The sequence below is a fragment of the Microtus pennsylvanicus genome, chromosome 5 (assembly GCF_037038515.1).
Source record: "Microtus pennsylvanicus isolate mMicPen1 chromosome 5, mMicPen1.hap1, whole genome shotgun sequence".
Taxonomy (NCBI): domain Eukaryota; kingdom Metazoa; phylum Chordata; class Mammalia; order Rodentia; family Cricetidae; genus Microtus; species Microtus pennsylvanicus.
The window spans coordinates 47,505,260-47,531,550 of NC_134583.1; the positions used below are offsets into that span (position 1 = coordinate 47,505,260).

The 26,291-nt window shown below is 39.0% G+C and overlaps 1 pseudogene; it reads left to right on the top strand.

Annotated features, from left to right (window-relative positions):
- Window positions 1-552: 552 nt before the first annotated feature.
- On the top strand, window positions 553-25,658 carry LOC142851306 (heterogeneous nuclear ribonucleoprotein A3 pseudogene; annotated as a pseudogene).
- The last annotated feature ends 633 nt before the right edge of the window (window positions 25,659-26,291 follow it).

The following is a 26,291-nucleotide window of genomic DNA, read 5'->3' on the forward strand; positions in this document are numbered from 1 at the left end:
TGGAGAATGGAGTCCAGGCCTCCTCCAATTCCCTAAACATTTCTGGCCATCCAGCAAGGCATCTCCCCAGCTACTGGCTTTCTTTATTTACTTCATCCCATCTTGCCCTTAAGCACTCCTTTTCATCTGCATGGTCCATAGATTCCCCCAGCACAACCTGCTTCAAGGCAGAGGGGATCTGAGAGCCAGTTCTAGTGCTGAGAGGACTTAAGAGAGGGCAGACTAAGAACAACTCCCAAGTAGACTCTCAGCCACAGCGAAGATTGGACCAAGACACCAAGACTCTCCTGGCCTCATTTGAAGGAAGAAATAGGCAGGCGCCAATGCAAGGATTCCTCCAACAACCTGAAAAGCAACATGATAACACCAGAATCCAGTGAACATGCAGCAAGAAAACTTGAACATCCTAACCCAAAGGAAGTAGAAGAAATCAACTTTAAACATAACCTTATGAAAATGATGGAGACCCTTAAACAGGAAGTGAAAAACTCTCTTAAAGAAATGGAGGAGTGATATTGAACTTGAGTTGGAAGAGTTGAGTCTGATCTCAAAATGGAGGGCCATGATCCAAAGGAACCAGAACAGTTGAGGAAACTGTTTATTGGTGGTCTGAGATTTGAAACCACAGATGATAGCTTAAGAGAACAATTTGAGAAATGGGGCACACTTAAGGACTGTGTGGTAATGAGAGATCCCCAAACAAAACTTTCCAGGGGCTTTGGTTTTGTGACCTACTCTTGTGTTGAAGAAGTGGATGCTGCAATATGTGCTCAGCCACACAAAGTTGATATACATGTGCTGGAACCAAAGAGAGCCATTTCTAAAGATGATTCTGTAAAGCCTGGTGGCCATTTAACAGTGAAGAAAATCTTTGTCGGTGGTATTAAAGATCATTCAGAAGAGTATAACCTGAGAGACTACTTTGAAAAGTATGGCAAGATTGAAACCATAGACGTTATAGAAGACAGGCAGAGTGGGAAAAAGAGAGAATTTGCTTTTGTGACTTTTGATGACCATGACACAGTTGATAAAATTGTTGTTCAGAAATACTATACTATTAATGAATATAATTGTGAAGTGAAAATGGCCCTTTCTAAACAAGAGATGCAGTCCACTGTATCACAGAGAGGCCATGGAGGTGGATCTGGCAATTTTATGGGTCATAGAGTGAACTTTGGAGGTGGTAGAGGTAATTTTGGTCATGGTGGAATCTTGGTGGAAGAGGAGGCTATGATGATGGAGGTGGTGGCAGCAAAGGTAGTTATGGAGGTTGTGATGGTGGATATAATGGACTTGGAAGTGATGGTGGCAACTATCACTTAATATCAATGGGACTCAATTCACCTATAAAAAGACACCAGTTAGAAGAATGGATACAAAAACAGGATCCAACATTCTGCTATTTACAAGAAACACACCTCAACCTCAAAGACAGATACTGCCTCAGAGTAAAAGGATGTATTCCAATCAAATGGACCTAAGAAACAAGTGGGTGTGGCAATCCTAATATCTAACAAAATTGATTTCAAACTAAAATCAATCAGAAGAGATGGAGAAAGATACTTTATATTCATAACACAAAAAAATTCATCAAGATGAAGTCTCAATCCTGAATATGTATGCCCCTAATATAAAAGCACCCACTTATGTAAAAGAAACATTACTAGAACTCAAAGCACAGATCAAACCCCACATACTAATAGTAGGAGATTTCAACACTCCTCTCTCACCAATGGACAGGTCAACCAGACAGAAACTTAACAGAGAAATAAGAGAACTAACAGATGTAATGAATCAAATGGACTTAAATGCCATCTATAGAACATTCCACCCAACTAGAAAAGAATATACCACCTTCTCAGCATCTCATGGAACCTTCTTGAAAATTGATCACATAATTGATAATAAAGCAAACATCCACTGATACAAAATATTGCAGTAACCACCTGGGTACTATCAGATCACCATGGAATAAAGTTAGAATTCAACAACAATTCTACCCCCCAGAAAGCCTACAAACGCATGGAAACTGAACAGTCAACTACTGATCCACCCCTGGGTCAAGGAAGAAATAAAGAAAGATATTAAAATCTTCCTTGAATTAAAAAAAAATAAAGATATAACATACCCAAACCTATGGGACACTATGAAATCAGTGCTAAGAGGAAAGTTCATAGCACTAAGTGCCCACATAAAGAAAACGGAGAAAGCTCACATTAGAGACTTAACAGCACACCTGAAAGCTCTAGAAAAAAAAAGAAGCAGACTCACCCAGGAGGAGTAGAAGACTGGAAATAATCAAACTGAGGGCTGAATTCAACAAAATAGAAACACAGAAAACAATCTAAAGAATCAATGAAAAAAAAGAGCTGTTTTTTTTTGAGAAAATCAACAAGATTGACAAACCTCATCCAAACTAATCAAAAGGCAGAGAGAGAGAGAAAAAAAATCACGCAAATTAACAAGATCAGAAATGAAAGGGGGGACATAACAATAGACATTGAGAAAATTAAGAGAATCATTCAGTCTTATTTCAAAAGCCCGTATGCCACAAAATTGGAAAATGTAAAAGAAATGGATATTTTTTTAAATAAGTATCATATACCAAAATTAAATCAAGACCAAGTGAACAATTTAAATAGACCTGTAAGTCGTGAGGAAATAGAAGCTGCCATAAAAAAACAAACAACAACAACAACAAAACTCCCAACCAAAAGAGCCCAGGACCAGATGGTTTTAATGCAGAATTCTATCAGAACTTCCAAGAAGAGCTAATACCTATAGTCTTTAATGTGTTTCACATAATAGAAACAGAAGAGTCATTGCCAAACTCCTTTTATGAAGCTACAGTCACCCTGATAACAAAACCACACAAAGTCTCAACCAAAAAAGAGAATTACAGACCAATCTCACTCATAAACATTGATGCAAAAATTCTCAATAAAATACTGGCAAACCGAATCCAAGAACACATAAAAAATATCCATTATGATCAAGTAGGCTTCATCCCAGAGATGCAGGGCTGGTTCACCATATGAAAATCTATCAATGTAATCCACCATACAAACAAACTGAAAGAAAAAAAACCATATGATCATTTCATTAGATGCTGAAAAAGCATTTGACAAAATTCAACACCCCTTTATGATAAAGGTTTCGGAGAGATTAGGGATAAAAGGATCATACCTAAATATAATAAAAGCTATTTACAACAAGCTGACAGCTAACATCAAATTAAATGAAGAGAGACTTAACGCTATTCCACTAAAATCAGGTCAAGACAAGGCTGTCCACTCTCTCCATACCTTTTCCATATAGTGCTTGAAGTTCTAGCGATAGCAATAAAACAACATAAGGATATCCAGGGGATTTGCATTGCAAAGGAAGAAGTCAAATTTTCGTTATTTGCAGATGATATGATAGTGTACATAAGTGACCCCAAAAACTCTACCAAAGAACTCCTACAGCTGATAAATACCTTCAGTGATGTGGCAGGATACACAATCAACTAAAAAATAAAAAACAATAGCCCTTTTATACACAAAGATAAAGAAGTGGAGAGGGAAATCAGAGAAACATCACCTTTCATGATAGCCACAAATGCCATAAAATATCTTGGGGTAACACTAACCAAGGAAAAGAAAGATTTATTTGAGAAGAACTTTAAGGATTTGAAGAAATAAATTGAAGAGGACACCAGAAAATGGAAGGATCTCCTATGCTCTTGGATTGGGAAGATCAACATAGAAGGCTTCAGAGGTCCCTGCAGACCCAGAGACAGGAACTGTAGTGTCTAACTCAACAGTGAAGGGACCTGCTTTACAAGGCAGATGGTTTCAGAAGGTGAGAGGACTGTCAAAAGCTCTAAACCTTTTTACCCTTTTTCTTCTACCTGTGTCCTTTTTACCTCCCTTCAAAGCTCACCCTCCTCGACCCTTGCTAGTTCTGTGCCTTCTATGGGCACTTCAATGTAAACACACCTATTTGAAGATTCAAAGCTAACATCCACATAGGAGAGGGAACATGGGGCATTTGTTATATGACAGAGCTGTAAAAATAAAAACAGTATGATAACACCATAAAAGAAAACACATTGCTCAATGTAACAGACTAATAAACGTAGAGAATGCAGATACAATCCCACTCTTTACAGCAACCTGGTTGTTGAAAAAGAGGCCAAAAATAAACACTGGATGATAACATCTTCAATAAATGATACTGACCATTAGCTTAATTCTAGGTAGAAGAATAAAGTTAAAACTTCATCTCACCACTTCACAAAAGCCAATCACACATAAACCAAGGACCTCAGCATCAATTCTAGGTCCTAGTTTGCTTCTCTGGATAAAACACTGAATGAAACAAATTGGAGAGAATTAAATAATCTGTCTTCTGATCTGTTAGCAATCCACCACTGAGCAAATTAAGCAGGAGCCTAGAGATAGGAATGAAAGCAGAGCCACGGAGCACTGCTGCATGTTGGCTTGTTCTTCATCACTTGCTAAACTTGTGTTCTTATACAACCTAGGGTAACCAGTCCAGGAGTGACAATGATGTCTATGGGACTGGCACTTCTATATCAATCATTATCCAAGAAAATGCCCTATAGATACACACCCACAAGCCAATCTGATAGAGATAATTCCCTTATTGAGATTTCTTCCTCCCATGAAACTTCAGTTTGCATGTGGTAGACAATATTTAACCACCGTGATCTAATGCTCTCAATCCAATAGTGAAGAAAGTAGGAAATACACTTGAACCAAAAGAAAACTTTCTGAATAAGGACCATCACAGGTATTGACCAATGGGAACTCAAGAGACTAAAAGCTTCTGTATAGAAAAGAATATCATGATGATGGTAAGAGGAAGATGGAAAATAATCTTTACCAGATTTATATCTAACAGAGGGTTACTATATAGAATATATAAACTCCCAAAAAACTAAACACCAAGAAAATAATCTCAGTAGAAATGTGGAATTTAACTAAACAGAGTTCTCAGAAGAAGAAATACAAATGGCCAAGTAATGTATCCTTACCCTTAAGGAAAATACAAGGTAAGACTACTTTGGACCTCACTGTAAAACAACCAGAATGGCCAAGGTCAAAAACACAAATCACAGTAAATGCTGGTGAGGATTATGGGAAAGAAGAGCACTTCTTCATTGTGAGTGGGCATGTAAACTGTTGGAGCCACCATAGGAATTAATGTGAATCTTCCTCAAAATGATAGGAATAGATATAACACATGCTCCCAAGATGTTGGAGATGTCTGAGACATGAGGCATCTGCCAAGGGCTGCTGCTTACAGAGAGTGGAACAGGCATAAATTAGAACTGGAGTTCTGGAGTCAAGAAACTCCTTAGGGACTGAAGCCTCATACACCAGAGACAGAGCTACAGGACTTGGTGTTTTCCCTGCTGGATTTCTGTCTTGCTTTGCTATACTCTTTCCTCACTATATCCTCCTGATCCTCCATTTTGAACTGGGAGCATATATTCTGTGCCACTGCTGGAAATTTGTAATTATACTATAATTTTTTTGTTATTTTTTATTATTGATCATGGGGTCAATGTTAAGAGTTTATTTTAAGTCTCAAAATTTGCTTAGACTTTGGAGTTTTAACCAATGTTGAGACTGTTAATTACTATGGATATTTTTGTGTTGGATTAATGGATTTTGCATTATGATATGGCCATGAGCCTCTGGGTGTAGGAATGGAAAACTGTGGTTTAAGTGAGAAATGACCCTTGGGCTTGAATATTTGAATGTAGGGAGGTGTAAAAATTTTAAGACATCCCTCATTTCTTCTCAGCCTATGTACATTTGCTGTAGGAAGTTTAACAGTGGAGTCAGACCTGATAGTTTGTACACCCATCTGCTTACAGTTCACACTCTGTGTTTCTTGTGTACAACGGAGATGTGATCTCTCAGTTTATGGCTCCTTTTCTACATGCTGTGCTTCTCCACTGTCATGGACACTTAGACTTCTGGAACTTCAGTCAAACAATCTTTTCCTTCTGTAAGCATCTTTTGGTTATTTTATTTTATCCCACGAAAAGAAAATTACCTAATGTAATGAAAGTTAACATGTATGATAAAATGGTTTATAAAAGTTGAAATGTGAAAATGGTATATTGAGTAAGTGAGATGGCTCAGTGGTTAAAGGCATCGAAAGACCTGAGTTTGGTCCACAGAACTCCTATGCTAGGTGAAACAGACTTTCAAAAGTTATGCTCTGAACTTCCACATGTGTGCTCTGTCACATATATCCCCAACACACACACAGACACACACACACACACACACACACACACACACAAATCCATAGACACTGTTAAGTAAATATGAAAGTATTATTGATTTTAAAAAGCTTTCTAAATGGCAAGAATTTTGTTTTATCAGAATAACTGGGTATGGTTTCTAATTAAGAAACTATATCTGAAAAGAATAAACATTTGTTTAAAATTATTTGCAAGATTTATTTTAATGTCATACAACTAACTCTATTCATTCTCCCATGCTGTTGTGACTGACAGTCTGGGTGCTCAATAACCACAGGTAGAGGCTCAAATCAATGAGGATCTGCAGGCTAAAAGGAGAATCAATATGCTGGCCATTGCTCCCAGGTCACCAGATCACCAAGGGAGAAGCGGAGAGGGCACCTCTAAGAGTGTCTTATCCCTCCAGCAAATCAGCTGTCTTCCTAATCATAGACGACAAGGAGAGAGATTCAAAGATTGGACTGTAACCAGTGCACACTCCACATAATGATGACCATCAAGGAAGAAAATTTTCAGTGTTTCCAAGGTAGTCATGGTCAACAAGCCCCTGATCCTTCCCAAGACATGACACAATTGTTTGTAAAAAATACGAAGAGCCAACAAAAGAAGGCTGAGGGGAAGCAGATTTTACCTCCCAGCTTTCTGAATACAGCACTGTTTAAATATTTAATTTCTGATTTGTTGTTAATTCTTGGAGGTACCATGGACTAATATGTGGTTTTGGTATAAGCTTTAGGTTCTAGTAACATGGCAATGTTAAAATCCCATCTGTGGCGCTAGCATGTCATATGAGTGTCTGTAGTTTTCATCAATTCTCCTTCTCCTCTAGCTTCTGTGTCTGTTCTACTTATCTGTCCTTCCGTTCCCCCTTTTCACTTACTTGTCTTCTTGAAGCCCAGCTCCTGCCTTCAGGTTGCTGCCCCAGAGAGAAGTGAGAGGAGGCCATGCCCATTTCTCGAGGCTGCCAGGCAGCTGACCATCAGTGAGGCTCAGGTAGCACTCTATGAGGGCAGCGGCTGAATTTCCCACTAAGGAGGAGGCACCTCCCCTTTCCTTCTTGTTGATAGAGGTTTTGTTTCTTTCATGCTTATATTTTTACTTGTGTTGCAATCAGGGTCCTTTGTGTAAGATCTTGTATCTAGAAAAACTTTAAAAACATGATAGGAGAAACAAACTAAGGATAGTTGTGTTTGAGTTTTAGAGGAAAACAACAACAACAAAACGATGCCTGCAAATCTTAGGAGCTGCCAAGAAGAGAGATTAGGTAAGAACAAGAAAGTCATACTTTCTGGAGCTTTAAAAAAAATCGATCTCCACCAATGGTGCTATCAGGCTTGTAGTCACAGTGTGTTTTCCAGCAAGTCCGGTTCTGCCACCTGACCTTGGCAAGTCAACTCAAAAAGCCAAATTAATAGAAAAAGCAGAAAGAGGTTTTATTCATTGCGACTATACTGGGGACAAGCATAAAGAGTTTCAAAGATGTCCTACCCTTTCCTGTGCTTATCTTTGTGGTCTAGACAGGAAGTAAGTTTTCAATAGAAGAAAGAGATACATAACTAAGCAGTCTGGCCAAGGTGTGGGCCAGGGCCTACCTTGTCTTAGGTCTGGTTTTTTCCTATAAGGTCACATGCAAGGCAAGCCACTGGACACTCTCCTGAGGGACTCTTTTAACCAGACCATTTAAACTGTTAAGACCTACTCTAGATGTAACTAACAACCTTCTGATGGCTGCTCCAATCTCTAAGGACATGGGAGAAGGGAAGTTCCCTTTCCACTGCCTGTCTTCATTCTTGCTGGAGTTTATCTATTCCACTGTGATCACTGTGGCATTACTTTGTTGATATTAGATCCACCTTCTTCAGATTTTTAACATAAACTTAAAATGAGGAGATCTCCAGGCCCCTAGCATCATATTGGGTCTGTTGAGATATTCATTCTATGGACTTACACACTTACTAAGCCTCTGTGGTCTCAGACTGCCTTTATTGGATTAGCCAGACTGTATCATGCAAACCACCATTTAATATATATTTATTTCCTTGGTTCCTCTACAGAACCCTGACTAAACGCAACACTTCACAACTTAAACATCTTTTTCTGAAAGACAACCTCTGCTTTGGACTGCAAGTTCCTTCTCAGGAGTACACCATGCCAGAAACAACAAACACATTTGTGTCATTCCATAGTGCCAGAAATTTTTAATAACAAAACTTCATAAGTTTCCCCAGTTCAATGGCTGAAATTTGCCAGATAATTGCACCTATTTTGGTGATCTGATAGTGGCAAATGCAGTTTCTTTTATCTCAATTTTAATTTCTAAATATTGACTTTCACATCATACGTCTCATAGCATGTAATAAATACCTTTCTCAGATACAAAGTTTGCATAATGAAGCTATGTTAAGGAGGTTATGAAAGAGTTCAAGAAATTTGAAAATGTCATGAGAGAAATACAAGCAGAGTCTGTACTGATAAGATAAGGAACCCATAACTAGCCATGGGGAGTCATGGTCCAGGGTCAGGTGGAAGTCCAGCTGCAAGGGGAAGAAGCAGGAAATGGTGTACTCAGGCCCATCAGATGAGCATGTGATTAGGTCACATCAACAGCAGGGGACCAAGTGAAGCTCAGTCCCAGGGAACAGTCATAAATCTGCCTGTTGGCCCCTGATGCACACAGCAGTTGTTGGATGATAGGTGGGTTTGGAGGCTACTGTGATAGTGCTGGGTTCCTGCTGTTTTATCGTGAAGGAGGTTTGCCCTCTCTTTTGTTTGGCAAGTTCTTGGCCTGGTGTCTGCATTACATATTTAATACAGACATGTGCCCACATTACAGTATAGAATGGCATTTACCTATGGGTGAATACATGTCAGTGTTTTCTCATTTAAGAGTTAGTCTGATGGGGCTAATTAATCACCTGGTAAAGGAACCATTTCCCCCTCCCAGGAAAGTGGAGCTGCCTTAAGCCATGCTAAAGAGATAGAAAAATAATTTAATTATCCATTTAGTGATATAATGTCCTTTTCTTTCTCAGAATTCCAGGCCCTGGTGCAGGAGCCTAGAGCCAAGGCCATACTGTTTCATAAGTCTGTCCTTTACTGAATTACCCAGAAAAGTGTAACTCTTCCTTTGTTTCTGTCTGTCTTTTCTGCAAACATGCTTCCCTGACACTTTTTACTTCACTTTTTTTCTAAAGCTGTCCTTCCTGCTATGTTGTTGTTTATCCACAATGTAGCTGACATCTGTGCAGCATAGCTCTAAGGCATGGCTTTTTCTGTCTCTACTCCAAGATTTACAGCTTTTCAGCCCTGAGATTTTTCTTTTTCAATTCAAATAAAACTGTTCTTGAGCTTTCTTTTGAATCCATTCTTAAATTATTTTGCTTATGAGATAAAGAACTCCAAGAGGGTACCCCAACTTCAGTGTTAATAGCTACAGTTTCACTTCACCCTGGTAAGTCTATAGGATGAAACCCTTCCCACTCCCAGAAACAGTCTCTTGCCTGTCTGTTCTGTGTGGATGGTGCTCCTTGGATGAAAATAAATGTAACAAGGACAGGGCACCCATAGGTATGATGGAGGAGATATGAAGGAGAAAACATCCAGAGGTATGTGAAAGTGTCCAGACTAAACAGGGCTATGGGGGGAGGTTGGAGAGAAACCAAGAGAAGAGAGAGTTAACAAAGAGAGTGCATGTGAACCTAGAGAACAGGAGGCAAAAAGACTTCATATCCAAAATCCTGAGGTTATACAGGGAAGAGCTGCTTGGGGAAGGAAAGCAGAAGCCCAGATCAGGGGTTGGAGAGGTTGAACTTAGTGGGTAGATTGAGAAGTTCTGAGAAGATCTAGGACTCTGAAACAGGTAACTGTGATTCTGGGGGATGCTGGGAGACTCTGGAAGCTAGTATCTGTTTGATATGTTAAATAGGCATCTTAGCCATTTGTCCAGAAATTGAGACCTTACACTACTACTCCTCACAAGGTGTTGACATATCTTGTACTCCTAGGAGTGCAAGCACCTTCCATTATCAACTGGAGTACAGAGTTGCTTATAAGGACAAGGTGCAGTATGAAAAATTCATGCTGTAGCACACACACACATGCAACATACTTTTTCCTATTTACTCTTCCCAGATAATTCTAGTGAACCTTCAGTGAATAAAGGAGAAAGTTCCCATGATCTTTCTCTATTTTCTCAGTGATGTATATTTTTACTTTCTGTTAACTCTTACATTAGTGTTTCTGTGTTTTAGTATTTAAATGCTATGATCCAAGAAGAGTTAGTTTGTCTTTTATACCTGTGATTTTAGAGAGTGAGGTATCACTGACTATGGAGGGACCACAGTATTGTGCTTTATGATTATACAAAGATTTCTTTCCACAGTACAGCTCTGCTTTTGCAAAACAAAAAAGTCAACTAAACTAACAAAACAAAAAATGCTCTTACCTCAAAGAGAATAAGATAATTTATTCTGTAGCTAAATATGAGTGATCATGACTCAGGGATGATTCAGCTTGCTTCAAATATTGTGTTCCAATATGGTAGCAGTTCATTGAAGTTTTTATAATTACAGTGCAATGAAAGTCATGAATCAAGTGTTGTTTTAACATTGGCAGAAACATGAATGAGAAAGGCTACATCAAAGTGAGGAAATCTCTGATTTGGCTCTCAGATCCTATCTGATGACATTTTTTTTTAACCTTTGGTTTGGGAGAAGCTAGGGGTTTGCTAGGTGATTTCTAAACTATCTCATAGTTAGAAGATTGTTAGGTCAAATACAAAAGTTGACACAATTGACTAGGGGACAAGATAGTTCAAAATAACTTGACATTTCAACTCATTAAAAATACTTGGAATCCCAATTAATCGATCCTGGAAGAAGCTTAATGTAGGTTCAGGCTCCCTCCCTCACCTCTCTTCCTGCTGCAAGCTTCATTAATAACACCTCTTATCACTTAAACCACCCTTGCCCCTGTACTGAACAGAGACGTTCAGTTTCGTTTCTCAGTCAAAGTCTATTTCTCAGAAATCGTTATTTATAACCACAAGTAAAAGTTGTGTTGTCAACAAGTTGGATGTCTGTTAATTAACAATGCTGTTTCTTCTTCTTCTTCTTCTTCTTCTTCTTCTTCTTCTTCTTCTTCTTCTTCTTCTTCTTCTTCTTCTTCTTCTTCTTCTTCTTCTTCCTTCTTGATAAGCTAATTTTTCCTACACTTTCCTGTTTCATTTTTTTTCTTTTTCTGTCACTTTCCATATTTATACTCCATTTGTAATAAGAAGACTTAATGGCACAGTTCTTTTTTCTCTTTATGTCCAGGACATTATGAACGCTTGCCCAGTCCTCAACTCTATTGTTTGTGGAGACTGGCATGCTGTGTATAGTAGACCCAGGATGAAAGGAAAAAAAATGCTTCACTCCGTCTCTCCCATGATGAGCTGGGTCCCAAAGGCTATTTAGACAACAGCTGTATTAGTAGTCACACCAAATGCTGGCAAGTAGCAAGGAGTCTCCTCTGGTGATATCCAAGTACCTTCCTTACTCCCTGTCACTGTACAGTTTCCCTAGAAATGTGGTTATTTGTCAAATAGACAAACATCTGAATTCATCTCCTAAGGTAAGTGTGGTGGCAAAAAATATTCTCACATTCAAATCAAAGGTGTTCTGCTATCAACCTCAAAAGTAAGTATTTAGCTTACCTCTATTCTGTCTTCCAAATCCCAGTTCTAATGGTTTTTATTTTGGAGGATGCTATTTTATCCTCATTTCTGGGCTACTCATTCATCAGTAGACTTCTTCCATTTGTTGTCCCACAGTCTCGGGTCTTGAACCTATCCCTTGAATGTTGTATCTTACACCTCACGTGTAGAAGACAGAGCTCCCAGTGAACTAACTTCCTTCACCAGTGGAATATGGAGCCAGTAGTTGGAGCCAGTGCTTGGCATGGAGGAAGCAGCATGTGGAAAGAGAGAGCCCCAAGAAACATTCTCTTCACCCCAGGCTCCTCCCAGTCTCAGCAACCTTAAGAAAATAGGGATGCTGGGGCGGACTGTTCCTTAGGAAAGAGATCTATGAGAGCAGATAGGCAGCACACAGCAGTGCTGTGGGGTTGAGGAGAGTTCACACACTCAGAACATAATCCTGCCAGGGACACTGTAGACAGTGCAGCCTCACTTACTTTCATTTGCATTCTCGGGGCTTGACATTGGTGCTTGGCATTTACCCTTCAGATTCAATATGTGTCTAGTTAGAATATATCCTTTGGAGAGGCTGAAAGAGAGTCCAGCTTGCAGACAGACCCTTGGAAACTTTTATGTAAAATTTATGGAATTGTCCAGGCGGTGGTGGCACATGACTTTAATCTCAGCACTAGGGAGATGGAGGCAGGCAGATCTTTGTAAGTTCAAGGCCAGCCTGGTCTACAAGAGGTAGTTCCAGGAGAGGCTCCAAAGCTACAGAGAAATACTGTCTCAAAAAAAATATGGAATTATATGAGAGTTTGGAGTACGTTCACATATGAGAACATCCAACTCTCAGTGTTCTCACAGATGCCCACACTAGTTATCTGGGAAGGGAATACTAGAATGTGGGAAGGAAGCCCTGATGTTTTCATGTCTACCATGCTGAAATTACAGGATCATTCTTGTTCAAGCAATCTCTTGTTGTTACTGTCATTGTCTGTTCTTTTTTCAAAACACTTTCATCAGTGAAAGAGAAGCTGGAATGATTTTCTTTTAAAGATCTTAAGGGATATTTACTGAACTGTGGGAATCCAGACCCTATCCAAGACTTTCTCGGAGGCTCTCATGAAAAGAGAAAGGGGGTTTTAGTTCTGTGTCCTTGTTCAGGAGTGGACTTAGCAAGGCAGGTCTGGAGCCAGTGATTCCTTAGAGGAGTCAAGGTTGTAGTTTCTATGAGGCTGACCCTTATTCCTGGGCTGTAGTTATCAGTCAACAGGCAGATATGTCTGAGGTAACCCTCATCTTGTTTGCCAGCATTGTCTTACTTAGCTTTTTGAAGCACAATTAATAACAACTCAGAAAGAGAAATTGGGATTCAACCTAAAGGTCAGAAAAGCAAAGCAGCTAGCCACTGGATCATACCTCAGCCTCAGTCTGAAATAGTGACCCTGCCTCCAGGAATCTCAGAAAGAGACTGTGTCTGAGAGCTGTTACCTCCCATCTTATAATTCTCTCTAAGGCTTGGATTAAAGGTGTGTACCTCTGGGATTAAGACATGTGTTGCCCCATTTCTATAGCAAGCTACTGTGGCTACTGGGATTAAAGGTATATGTTACCACTGTCTTGTCTGTAAGACTGACCAGTGGGGCTGTTTTATTCTCTGATTTCTGTAGTAATGAGAAGCAGGCCTTGTCCTGCCTGGCTCTCAGCCACCCTGCTAGCTTATGCCCAAAATAATCACATGGAAATCTGTATTAATTAAATTGCTGCCTGGCCCATTAGCTCTATCCTATTATTGACTAACTCTCACATCTTGTTTAACCCATTTCTATTAATTATATTTTACCATGATGTCGTGGCTTACTGGGAAAGATTCAGCATGTCTGACCTGGAGGCTGGCTCCATGGTGGCTCTCCCTGCCTCTTCCTTCTTCCTCCCAGCATTCAGTTCTGTCTCCCAACCTATCTAAGTTTTGCCCTATCAAAAGGTCAAGGCAGCTTCTTTATTTAACCAATGAAAGCAACACATAGTAAGAAGACCCTCCTACACCAGATTTTAGACCAGTTTCATTTACTAAAATGCTAATGAAATATCACTACATTTCTCCTTATTGTCTAAAATGAAAAGGCTATAACTAATATAAGAAAACCATATACAATAAGTACAATGACTATATATAATATATCAGACAATAAATACATCAATGATGTCTAGTCCATTTTTTACATGCTTGTATTTTCTGTTTACTCAGCATTATTTCCTTCTTGGGTCTCTGAGGAAATTGAAGACAAGGTAGCTATAGTTTTCCTTGTTTACCTGATGCAGAAAGCAAATTATGATAGAAAGTAAATTTTGTATAAGACTTTGGACTCACGAAGATAAGATAGATGTGGAATATTTTCTCTAAATTTGTCAAATGCAAATGGACTAGACATTATTGATTGATTGTGGCTTTTCTGTTTTGATTTTGTTCTGTTGCAAGGGAAATTTCCTTGATGAGAAGTGAGGAAAACACTTATCTGTTGATATAAGGACAAATCTTTAAGTTGTTGTTAGGGAGTTTCCCTTTTACAGAACTTTTGGTTACTGCCCAGGTATGTATGTCATTACTGTACTCTTCCTTACCACATTGACTGTTGACGTGGTTCACAGACATCACAACTGGCTATGACTTTTGATCACCTCCTTCCTCTAGAAGCTTGTGGTGTGGGAGAATTGTCTGTATTCTGTCAATCATGTTTTAAATAAATGCTGATTGGCCAGGCAGGACGTATAGGTGGGTCAACCAGACAGGAAGTAGAGGCAGGGTGATGAGAACAGGAGTATTCTGGAAAGCAGGAAGCTCCCTCCCCAGTCTAACCCAGACCACAGAAGAAGCAAGATGTGAGATGCCCTGATGAGAAAGGTACCGAGCCATGTGACTAACGTAGATAAGAATAATGGGTTAAAATAAGCTACAAGAGCTAACAAGAAACCTGAGCTAATGGGCCAATTTTATAACTTATGGAGATCTCTGTGTGGATTTTCTTTGGGACTTGCCAGCTGTGGGATACTGGGTGGGACAGAAACCCCAACAAGCTGGCCCTCTTGTTACAAGCTGGCATGGTTACTTTTGGTCACATGAAAGCTGGGTGTCAGGGAGGATGAATTCAGGTTAGTTCCAGATTGGGTCATCTTGGCCCTGTTTCTGGAATGTATGCTATGTTCAGCAATAGGGACTTATCTTTGGGTAAGTCCATCTGTATGGGGTTCCTGGAAAGAAAAAGGTCCTAATACACAGAGAGAAGCACAAAGGGAACTAGGGTTATACTTCAGGGATGTATCCTCAATGGAGGATACACAAATCAAATACCTAAATTCTATATAGAAACTTGAGAATGAATTTTGTTAACAACCTGGTGTTCTTTTCAGTCTCAAAAGGGACAGACCTTATTTTAGTGATGCAGAATGATTATCCCAGATTCTTCCTTCCCTAGAATATTACCAATCCTCAGGGAAGACGTCGCATGTACTTTGTGGCCTGGTGACCCCTATGTTATCAGTCAAAGACCACACTAGATTTCAGGTCTGTTACTTACAGAACCAACTCTCATGGTCACATGTACTTTGTAAGTGAGTCTCTATGTAATTATATCTTAAACTTTATTGTACATCTGAAATTAGACTGAGTGTACTGATTGTTGCTGGGAAACCTTTTCCAAAATTGTACTGTTTGTTAAATACACTGACAATGAACCACCTGGTATTAGACTCCTCGAAGCCCGATCAGGCTGATGAAGTCAATCTATACTGGGTTTTTATTATGCTTTTTTAAATTTATTGATTTATTCTAATAAACTATATTTTCTCTTTTACATACCAATCCCAGTTTCCACTCTGTCTCCTCCTCCTGTACCTTCTGCCTTTCCCCCATTCCATCCCCATCCTCTCCTTAGAGAGGGTAAGGCTTCCCATGGGAAGTCATCACAGTTTAGTACATTGCTTTGAGGCAGGACTAAGTCCCTCCCAACTATATCTAGGCTTATCAAGGTATCCCTCCAAAGAGAATAGGTTCCAAAAGCCAGTACAAACAGCAGGGATAAAGCCTGGTCTCACTGCCAGTGGCTGCACAGTCTTCCCCAGCCATAAAACTCTCATCCACATTCAGAGGGCCTAGTTTGGTCCCATGATGATTCCCCTGCTGCCAGGTCAGAGTGGATGAGTTCCATTAGCTCCAGTAAGCTGTTTCCGTGGGTATCCCCATTATGGTCTTGACTCCTTTACTTATATCATCATTCCTCCCTCTCTTCGACTGGACATTGAGAGCTTAGCCCAGTGCTTTGTTGTGGATCTCTGCATCTGTTTCCATCAGTTACTGGATAACTATGTTCTATGATAACATTTAAGATATTCACCAATCTGACTACAGGGCAAAGCCAGTTCAGGCAACCTCTCCACAATTGCGTAGGGACTTAGCTAGGGGTATCCTTGTGGATTCCTGGAAATTTCTCTACTGCCAGGTTTTTTGCTACCCCCACAATGACTTCATCAATTAAGATATATCTTTCCTTGCTCTCCCTCTCCATTCTTCTATCTAGGCCATCCTGTTCCCTCAAGATCTCTTCCCCATTCTGTTCTTCCATCCTCTTTCCCTTCAACCCTCCTGTCTTCCTCCACCCCCATGCTCCCAATTTTCTAGGAGATCTTGTCTATTTCCCCTTTCCAGGGGGGGGATCCAAGTGTGTATCTCTCAGGGTTCTCCTTGATACCTTAACTTCTCGTAGGCTCCTTATCCTTTGTTTTATGTCTAATATCACTTATTAGTGATACTGCACTTGTCTTTCTGGGTCTGAGTTAACCTCACTCAGGATGTTTTTTTCTAGTTCTATCTATTTGCATGCAAATTTCAAGACATCATTGATTTTTATCATGAGTTGTACTCCATTGTGTTTATGTACCTTTTTTATTTTTAAAACAATCTTATTTTATATAACAATCCCAGGTCACTCTCCCTCCTACCTCCCAAATTTCCCACCTTCTTCCCATGCCACCCCTCAGAGAGAGTGAGGCCTCCCATGGAGATTTAACAGAGTCTGTCATACCATTTAAGGTAGGACCAAAGCCCTTCCTGACTGTATCTAAGCAGAGCAAGAATTCCCTCCTTAAGGAAGGGCTCCAAAGAACCAGTTCATGCAATAAGGATAAATACTGGTTTCATTTCTAGTGGCTCCACCTACTGCCCATGCCACACAATGGTCACCCTCATTCGCAGGGCCTCGTTCGGTCTTTGACTGTTTCCTCAGCTGTCAGTCCAGGGTCAGTGAGCCCCCACTAGCTCAAGACAGCTGTTTCTGTGGGTATCCCCATCATGGTCTAGACCCCTTTGCTTGTAATGTAGCTCCACCTTCTCTAAGACTGGACTATAAGAGTATGGCCCAGTGCTTAGCTGTGGATCTCTGCATTTGCTTCCATTAGTTTCTGGATGAAGATTCCATGATGACAATTAAGGTAGTCATCAATCAGATTACAGGGGAAGGCAGTCTTCTCCACTATTGCTTATATTCTTATCTGGGATCATCCTTGTGGATTTCTGGGAGTTTCTAGTGCCTGGTTTCTTGCTAACCCCACAATGGCTCCCTCTTTCAAGGCATCTCTTTCCTTGCTCTCACTCTCTGTCCTTTAACTAACTCAATTTTCTCAAAACCCTCATGTAGTGAGGAGGAGCGGTAGGCTGTGTCCTGCCATCGGGCTAGCTTTATCTGAAATAATTACACGGAAACTGTATTCTTTTAAACACTGCTTGGCCCATTAGTTTTAACCTTTTATTGACTAGCTCTTACATATTGATCTAACCCATTTCTATTATTCTGTGTAGCACCATGAGCTGGCTTACCAGGAAAGATCTTAACCTGCGTCTGTCTGGAGTGGGAGAATCATGGTGACTTACCTCACTTCCTCTTCTTCTCAGCATTCTGTTCTGTTGACTCCACCCACCTATGTTCTAACCTATGAGGCCAAGAAGTTTCTTTATTAATTAACCAATGACCTTTCCACATCATTTCCCCTTTTTTCTGTTTAAACAAAGAGGAAAGGCTTTCACTTTAACATAGCAAAATTACATATAACAAAACAGTTATCAATTAAGAATTACAGTTACAATATTTACATCTATTTTATCTTTTAACATAACAAAGGAAAACAACTATTACTATCTATCTATTCTTCAACTCCATCAAAGACTCCAGAAGGATATAATATTACCTAAGCAAACAAGAAATCCAAAACTCTAGAAATGACAGAGACATCTCTCTGCCTATACAGTCACCCAAAGATCCTCTGTACCGTTGGGGCATCTGTCTTCGGCCTTCAGGACTACAGTGTTCAGCAGACATTTCCATGAAGCAGGCAATTTCAAAGACAGTTTAGTCACTATCTGCTGTGTCCTTCAGAATGTCTCATAGACTCTTTCATAAATCAGGAACCCCGAAAGATCATTGCACCTTTAGGCAAGTTCAGCAGTCCTCTCTCTGAGGGTTCTGTGTCCAGTTTATGCAATAGTCCAGGCCAGAGCAGTTTCTTGCCCAAATGGCTATCAAACTCCATAACGAGCCTCTTCGATGCCCATCTTCCTCTTGAAGTAGATTGGTGCTGCCAGAAGCAGATGTATCTCATTGTCATGAAAAGCCCTAAATTATTTAAACATTAAATGCCATATTCTGTAGTCTTTGAAAGATATGAAGAATACCTATCTGACATATATCTATGCACATCTAGAAAGTCTAACTAACATGACTACAAGCTTGACTATTATCAATGATTATCCATTAACAACTTATATTTCCTAATTATACATTACATTTTAAAAATGAACTTCACAATCACAATACCTTAATCAATATTAGAAATACATATAAATATACAAAATTGACCTTAAAATCTATAACAATGTAAATTACTCATATCTATATCACATCCCCCTTTAAATGTAAAAGAACATTTATAAACAATATTTTGGGAACATGGGCACAGTTTTTTCTCTCCAAACTGCTTCCTGCTGAATGGGGGCATCGTTAATTAGGTCTTTCATGGTATAACCTGTCTGCTAGGTTCATCTCAGTTGGCAGTTGAGCGAAGTAATTTTTTGAAGGTATTCACAGCAACCTTTCAGGAGGGTGTGGTCTATCATACCATATTGGGATAGACACAATCCACAGGGTCTCATCCTCTGTTTTGATCTTAGCCATTCTGAATGGTATAAGATGGTATCTCAAAGTTGTTTTGATTTTCATTTCCCTGATGGTTAAGGTTATTGAACCTTTCCTTAAGTGTCTTTCAGCCATTTGAGATTTTTTGTGTTGAGAATTCTCTGTTTAGATCTGTATCCCATTTTTTTAATTGGATTATTTGTAATTTTGATATTTAGTTTCTTGAGTTCTTTATATATTTTGGAGATCAGTCTTCTTCTGATGTGACATTGGTGAAGATCTTTTACTATTCAGTAGGCTTCTCTTTTTTTATTAACTGTGTTCTTTGCTTTGCAGAAGTTTCTTGATTTCAGAAGGTTCCATTTACTTACAGTTGCTCACAGTGTCTGTGCTACTGCTGTTATGTTTAGGAAATTGTCTTCTATGCCCATGCATTAAAGGCTACTTCCCACTTTCTCTTCTATCAAGTTCAGAGTGGTTGGATTTATATTGAAGTCTTTGATCTATTTAGATTTGAGTTTTGTGCATTGCAAAAGTTATGGATCTATTTGCATTCATCTACTTGCTAACATCCAGTTATGCCAGCAGCATTTGTTAAAGATGCTTTCTTTTTTCCATTGTTTAATTTTAGTTTCTTTTTCCAATATCAGGTATTCATAGGTGTGTGGATTAATATCTGGGTCTTCTATTCAATTCCATTGTTCTGTCATTTTTATGCAAATACCAAGGTGTTTATCATTACTAACCCCACAATGGCTCCCTAATAGCTCCATAATAGAGCTTGATGATGGGTATGGGGATGCCCCCAGAAGGTCGTTTATTGTACAGAATTGTTTCCGCTATCCTGGGTTTTTTGTTCTTCCATATGAATTTGAGTTTTGTTCTTTTTAGGTCTTTGAAGAATTGTATTTTGATTTTGATAGGGATTGCATTGAATCTGTAGATTGCTTTTGGTAGAATTTCCATTTTTATTATGCTGATTCAACCTACCCAAGAGCATGGGAAGTCTTTCCATTTTCTGATATGTTCTTCATTTTTTTTTTCTTCAGTGACTTAAAATTCTCATCATACAGGCCCTTCACTCATTTGATTAGTGTTACCTCAATATTTTTATGTTATTTGTCACTATTGTGAATGGTAATGTTTCTCTAATTTCTTTCTCAGTTCCTTTATAATTTGTATATAGGAGGGATAGTGATTTCATTTAGTTATTCTTGTATCCTGCCATGTTACTGTAGGTGTTTATCCACTGTAGGAGTTCCTGCATCAAATTTTTGGGATTACTTATATATACTATTACATCATCTACAAACAGCCAAATTTTGACTTCTTCCTTTCCAATTTGTATTGCTCTAGCTAGAACTTCAAGAACTATGTTGAATAAATATGAAGAGAGTTGTCTCTTTCCTGATTTTAGTGGAATTGATTTGAGTTTACCCCATTTAATTTGATGTTGACTGTTGGCTTGCTATGTATTGCTTTTATTATGTTTACATACATTCTTGTATCCCTGATCACTTCAAGACCTTTATCAGGAAGGGTGTTGGATTTTGTTTGATGATTTTTCAGCATCTAATAAGATGATCATATGGGTGTTTTTATTTCAGTTTATTTATATTGTGGATTACATTGATAGATTTTTGTATGTTAAGCCATCCCTGAATCTCAACAATGAAGCCAACCTGATCATGGTGGATAATTCTTTTTCATGTGTTCTTGGATTTTTTTTGCCAGTATGTTATTGAGCTTTTTGCATCTATGCACATGAAGGATATTGATCTGTAATTCTCTTTCTTTGGTGAGCCTTTGTGTGGTTTCAGTATCAGGGTAACTACAGCCTCATAAAAAGAATTTGACAATGTTCCTACTGTTTCTATTGGGTGAAACAATTTGAGGGGGTATAGATACTAGCTCTTCTTTGAAGTTCTGGTGGAATTCTTGGCTGAAACATTAGGCCCTGGGCTTTTTTGTTTGGGATTCTTTTGATGACAGCTTCTATATCGTTACAGATTATAGGTCTATTTAAGTTGTTCATTTGGTCTTGATATAATTTTGGTATGGGGTACCTATCCAGATAATTTTCCATTTCTTTTAAACTTTTTTCAATTTTGTGGAGTACAGGTACAGGTTTTTGAAGAATGACCTAATAATTCTCTGGATTTCCCCAGTATCTGTTGTTATGTGCCCCTTTTCATTTCTGATTTTGTTAATGTGGATATTCTCTCTCTGCTTTTTATTAGTTTGGATGAGGGTTTGTCTATCTTGCTTATTTTCTTAAAAAAAATAGCTCTTTGTTTCATTGATTCTTTGTATTGTTTTTTTTTTGTTTCTTTTTTATTGATTTCAGCTCTCAATTTGATTATTTTCCTGTTATTTACTCCTTCTTGATGGAGGAGTGTCATATATCAATCTGTTGATTTCATTGGGTAAGCAATAAAGATACTTCTTAGCTCTCATAGGTTAAAAGATAGGTGGGTGGAGTAAATAGAACAGAATGCTGGGAGAAAGAAGCTGAGTCAGTGAGTCGCCATGATTCTCCCACTCCAGGCAGACGCAGGTTAAGATCTTTCCTGGTAAGCCAGCTCGTGGGCTACACAGATTAATAGAAATGGGTTAGATCGATATGTAAGAGCTATCCAATAAGAAACTGGAACTAATGGGCCAAGTGGTGTTTGAAAGAATACAGTTTCCGTGTAATTATTTTGGGGCATAAGTTAGAGCTAGCCATGTGGGCAGCCGGGTGCCGGGGATGCAGCCCCACTGCTCCTATTACTACAGAGTGGCGCCCAATGTGATGGACTAAATCCACTTAAAATCCTGAAAAGGCTTTAAAATAAGGGAGAGAGAATTTCACACAGATTTTTGCTGTTTGTTGGTGGCGTGCTGTAGAGAGATTTCCTGATTCAGCAACAGCAGCAGAAAAAAAGCTGCGTCATTTTAAAGTGTGGCTTCCTAGAACTGTGCCACCATTGCGATCTCTGTCTGGCTCCTGCGGGAGACAGAGCTTTTGAATGGAGCATTTGGAGTAAAGGTCTACGGCTTGGTTGATGGCAATGTGGACTGATGTATGCCTGGAACTGTGTGTGGCTCAGGGGCACCAAATGGCTCTGAGGCAGGATCTGTTCTGCTCTGCCATGATGAACTGTGCTGGTCTCAGGCAGGAACTACTGTAATTACCATAAAAATAGCACAGTTAAGGTTTAGACTGGGCAGGAAACAGGCTGTACCTTATTATCATATTACCTGTACATGGTGCAACTTCAGTTTTTAAGAACTGCTTAACATTTTAACAAATGCTCCTGGATAGTAAAAAAATGTTACAGATTCACAATAAAACAGATTCAGACATAAAAGACCACACTGTTGGATGAATGTATGTAGGCTTGAGAGAGAGGACTGTCTTAAAAAAAGGGTAAAGTCTTTAAAGAGACAGAGTACAGATAGTTAAGAGATTAAAAGAAATAAAGAAAAAATAAGCCACGTAAAAATGGAAAATTCACAGAGAGTCTGGATTATGTACATTGTGTTTTCTTTAAAATTTTTGACTGTGAAGGAGCTAAGTACAGAGACACATTTCATAACATGGGCTGCCAAGCTAAACAAGAATGGATATAAGGGTATTATGATTTCAAATTTTGTATCTAAGGATATGATGCTTTGTAGAGGGTCTTCTTTTGTTTTCACAGAGGACCAGACCCTATGGATTTCTTCTATCCCAATTAGTGTTGCTGCTGAATTCTAACTTTGAGCCATGGTGATCCAGTAAGGTAAAGGATATGATTCCATTTTTTTTTTATCTGTTGAGGTTTATTTTGGCACCATGTATGTGGTCAATTTTATAGAAGGTTGTGTGAGGTGCTGAGAAGAAGATATATTCTTTTGTGTTTGGCTGAAATGTTCTATAATATCTTAATATCTCTTAAGTCCATTTGAGTCATGGCATCTGTTAGTTTTCTTATTTCTCTGTTAATTTACTGACTGGTTGACCTATCTATTGTAGAGAGTGGGGTGTTGAGGTCTCCTACTATTAGTGTGTGGGGTTTGATGTGCAATTTATGCTTTAGTAATGTTTCTTTTTCATAGGTGTATTAGGCACATAGATTTTCAGGATTCAGACGTCATCTTGAAGGATTTTTCCTATGATGAGTATGAAATGTCCTTTGCCATCTGTTCTGATTGCTTTTACTTTGAAGTCTATTGTGTTAGATCTTAGGATAGCTACACTAGATTGTCTCTTACATCCATTTGATTGGAAAAAAAATCTTTTCCCAAACCTTTACTCTGAGGTAATGTCTGTCTTTGAGGTTGAGGTGTGTTTCTTGTTTGCAACAGAAAGATGGACCCTGTTTTCATATCCATTCTCTTAGCCTGTGTCTCTTTCATAGATAAATTGAGTTAATTGATATTAAGAGATATTTATGAGCTATGATTGTTAATTCCTATTTTTTCAGTCTTAGTGTTTGTGTGTTTCCCTTCTTTGGGTTTTGCTGGTGTGAGGTTATGTGTTGCTTTTGTTTTTGTGGGTACAGTTAGCTTCCTTGGGTTGGAGTTTTCCTTCTAGTACTTTCAGTAAGGCTGGTTTTGTAAATAGGTACTGTTTAAATCTGGTTTTCTCATGAAATATTTTGCTTTCTTTCATCCATGGTGACTGAAAGTTTTACTGAGTATAGAAATCTGGGCTTGCACCCATGCTCTCATTTTATCTTCAGCAAATCTGTCCAGGACCATATGACTTTTAGGATTTCCATTAAGGAGTCTGGTGTAAGCCAGGCAGTGGTGGTGCATGCCTTTAATATCAGCACTCAGGAGGTAAAGGCAGTTGGAACTATGTGAGTTCAAGGCTAGCCTGATCTACAAGAGCTTGTTTCCTGGACAGGATCCAAAGCTACAGAGAATGCCACCCCTCCAAAGAAGTTTGCCTTTATATGTCACTTGGCCTTTTCTTTACAGCTCTTAATATTCTTTCTTTATTCTGTAAGTTTAGTGTTTTCATTGTTATATGGAAAAGAACTTTTTTCTGGTCTAGTCTACTTTATGTTATGTATGCTTCTTTTCTTTTCCTAGGCATAAACTTCTTTAAGTTTGTAAAGTTTTCTTCTATGATTTTCTTGAAAATATTTTTTGTGCCTTTGAGTTGGAGTTCTTCTTCTTCTTCTATCCCTATTATTCATGGGTTTGATTTTTTTCATAGTGTTCTTGATTTCCTGGATGTTTTGTGTTAAGAATTTTTTGGATTTAACATTTTCTTTGACTGATGAGTTTATTTCTTCTACCATATCTTCAACTTCTGGGTTTCTCTCCTTCATCTCTTTTAATTTGTTGGTTATGCTTACATCTGTAGTTCCTATTCTTTTACCCAGATTTTTCATTTCCAGAATTCCTTGATCTGTGTTTTCTTTATTGACTCTATCTCAATTTTCAAGTCTTGAACTGTTTGAACTGTTATCTTCACCTGTTCATTTTTTCTTGTTTTTTCTTGGATTTCTTTAAGTGAATTATTTATTTCTTCCAATGTTTTATTTGTTTATTCCTCTATTTCTTTAAGGGAATTTTTCACTTATTCTTTAAGGGTCTCTACCATCTTAAGAAAGTTTTATTTAAATATCTTTTCTGCTGGGTGAGGATGTTCAGGTCTTTCTTTTGTAAAGCCACTAGGTTCAGGTGTTATCATATTGTTCTTTTGGTTGTTGAATGTATTATTGCATTGGGACCTACCCATCTTTTCCTCCAAGGAATGTAGGTGGTGCCTGTTCTTTACGGCATCTCTCTTTCTCCAATTGGTACAGGTGGAGCCTGTGATTTAGGTGGTCAACTCTTTCTCCTGGTTTTGGTGGAAATGAGCCTCTGGAAGTCCCTGATGCAGCTTTGAGGGCTCCTCTCCAGATGCAGCAATGGCCAAAGCTCCAAAGGTTGTAGGTGTAGTGGGGATGACTGCAGGTGTAGGGAGGCTGCTCCGGGGTCTCTTGGGTTTGGTGGTTTGGGGTGGGGCATGGGATGTTCCCTTATGGGCTAGGGTCAGAGAGTTGAATGCTCCAGTCATGACATTCAGACATTCACCTCTCCAAGGGCAGTCAGGGTCAAGGCTCATGTGGTCATAGATATGGTGGGGGATGACTGCAGGTGTGCTCTTCAGCTGCAAACCCAGACATTCATTTTCCAGGGGCATCAGGGCCAAGGCTCTCTTGGTCAGAGATGTGGTAGGGGATGGATGCGGATGTGAGGAGACTGCTCCCAAGTCTCTGGGGCCTACCTGGGTGGGGGTGGTGCATGGAATGTGTCTCTGGGGACTAGGGTCCAGAGAGGTGGGCCCTTCAGCTGCGACTGGGTTTTAATTTTTGTTGCATTGTTCAAATTGCTTCCCTTTACGATATCTGCAGAAACCCCCACAAAACAACGGAGGGAAATAGTAATAGGCCTTCTGTTTGGGATAATCTTGCCTAACAAGTCAAAAGAGAACTTTTCATGCTTGGCTCTGGAGATTTTGTTAGGTGGCCTTTGGCTTTTGGAGTGAGCATTGTCAGCCAGGTGCAAGTTTATTAAAACTGTATATGAATATTTATGTAAAGAATTACATGTACTATATGGTTTTTTATTAGATAGTAGTATGATTCTTTATGACTTTTTCAGACATCCATACTCTTATTTTACCCCTCTCTCTTTCTTCTGTATTTCCCTCCTTTTCCCTTTCTAGAGAACCTTCCATTTCCCTTTTCTCTTATGAAATCATTTGTACCCTGCTACTGCCCTTTACCACCCTCTTCTGTGTTTACTCCCTTCCCTGTCCCTCAACTCTTTATCCATTTACATGATCAGACCATATTTAACTTGCTATTCCCCTACTCTGCTGCTCACTGGACCCTTTTCCTGACAATAGATCTGTTTTACTTTCCTGAATTTTGCAGTTACTCCAGGATATTTCTCACATCTGAAGATTTGGATCGAAAAGCCTCTCATGGGAAAGAACATGTGACATTGTCTTTCAGGTCCAGGATTACCTCATTCAATAGGATCTTTTCCAGTTCTATTAATTTACATACAAATTTCATTTTTTTTCTTTACAGCTGAATACCATTCCACAGTGTTTATGTACTCTATTTTTATTATCCATCCACAGGTTGAAGGATATTTAGACTGTTTCTATTTC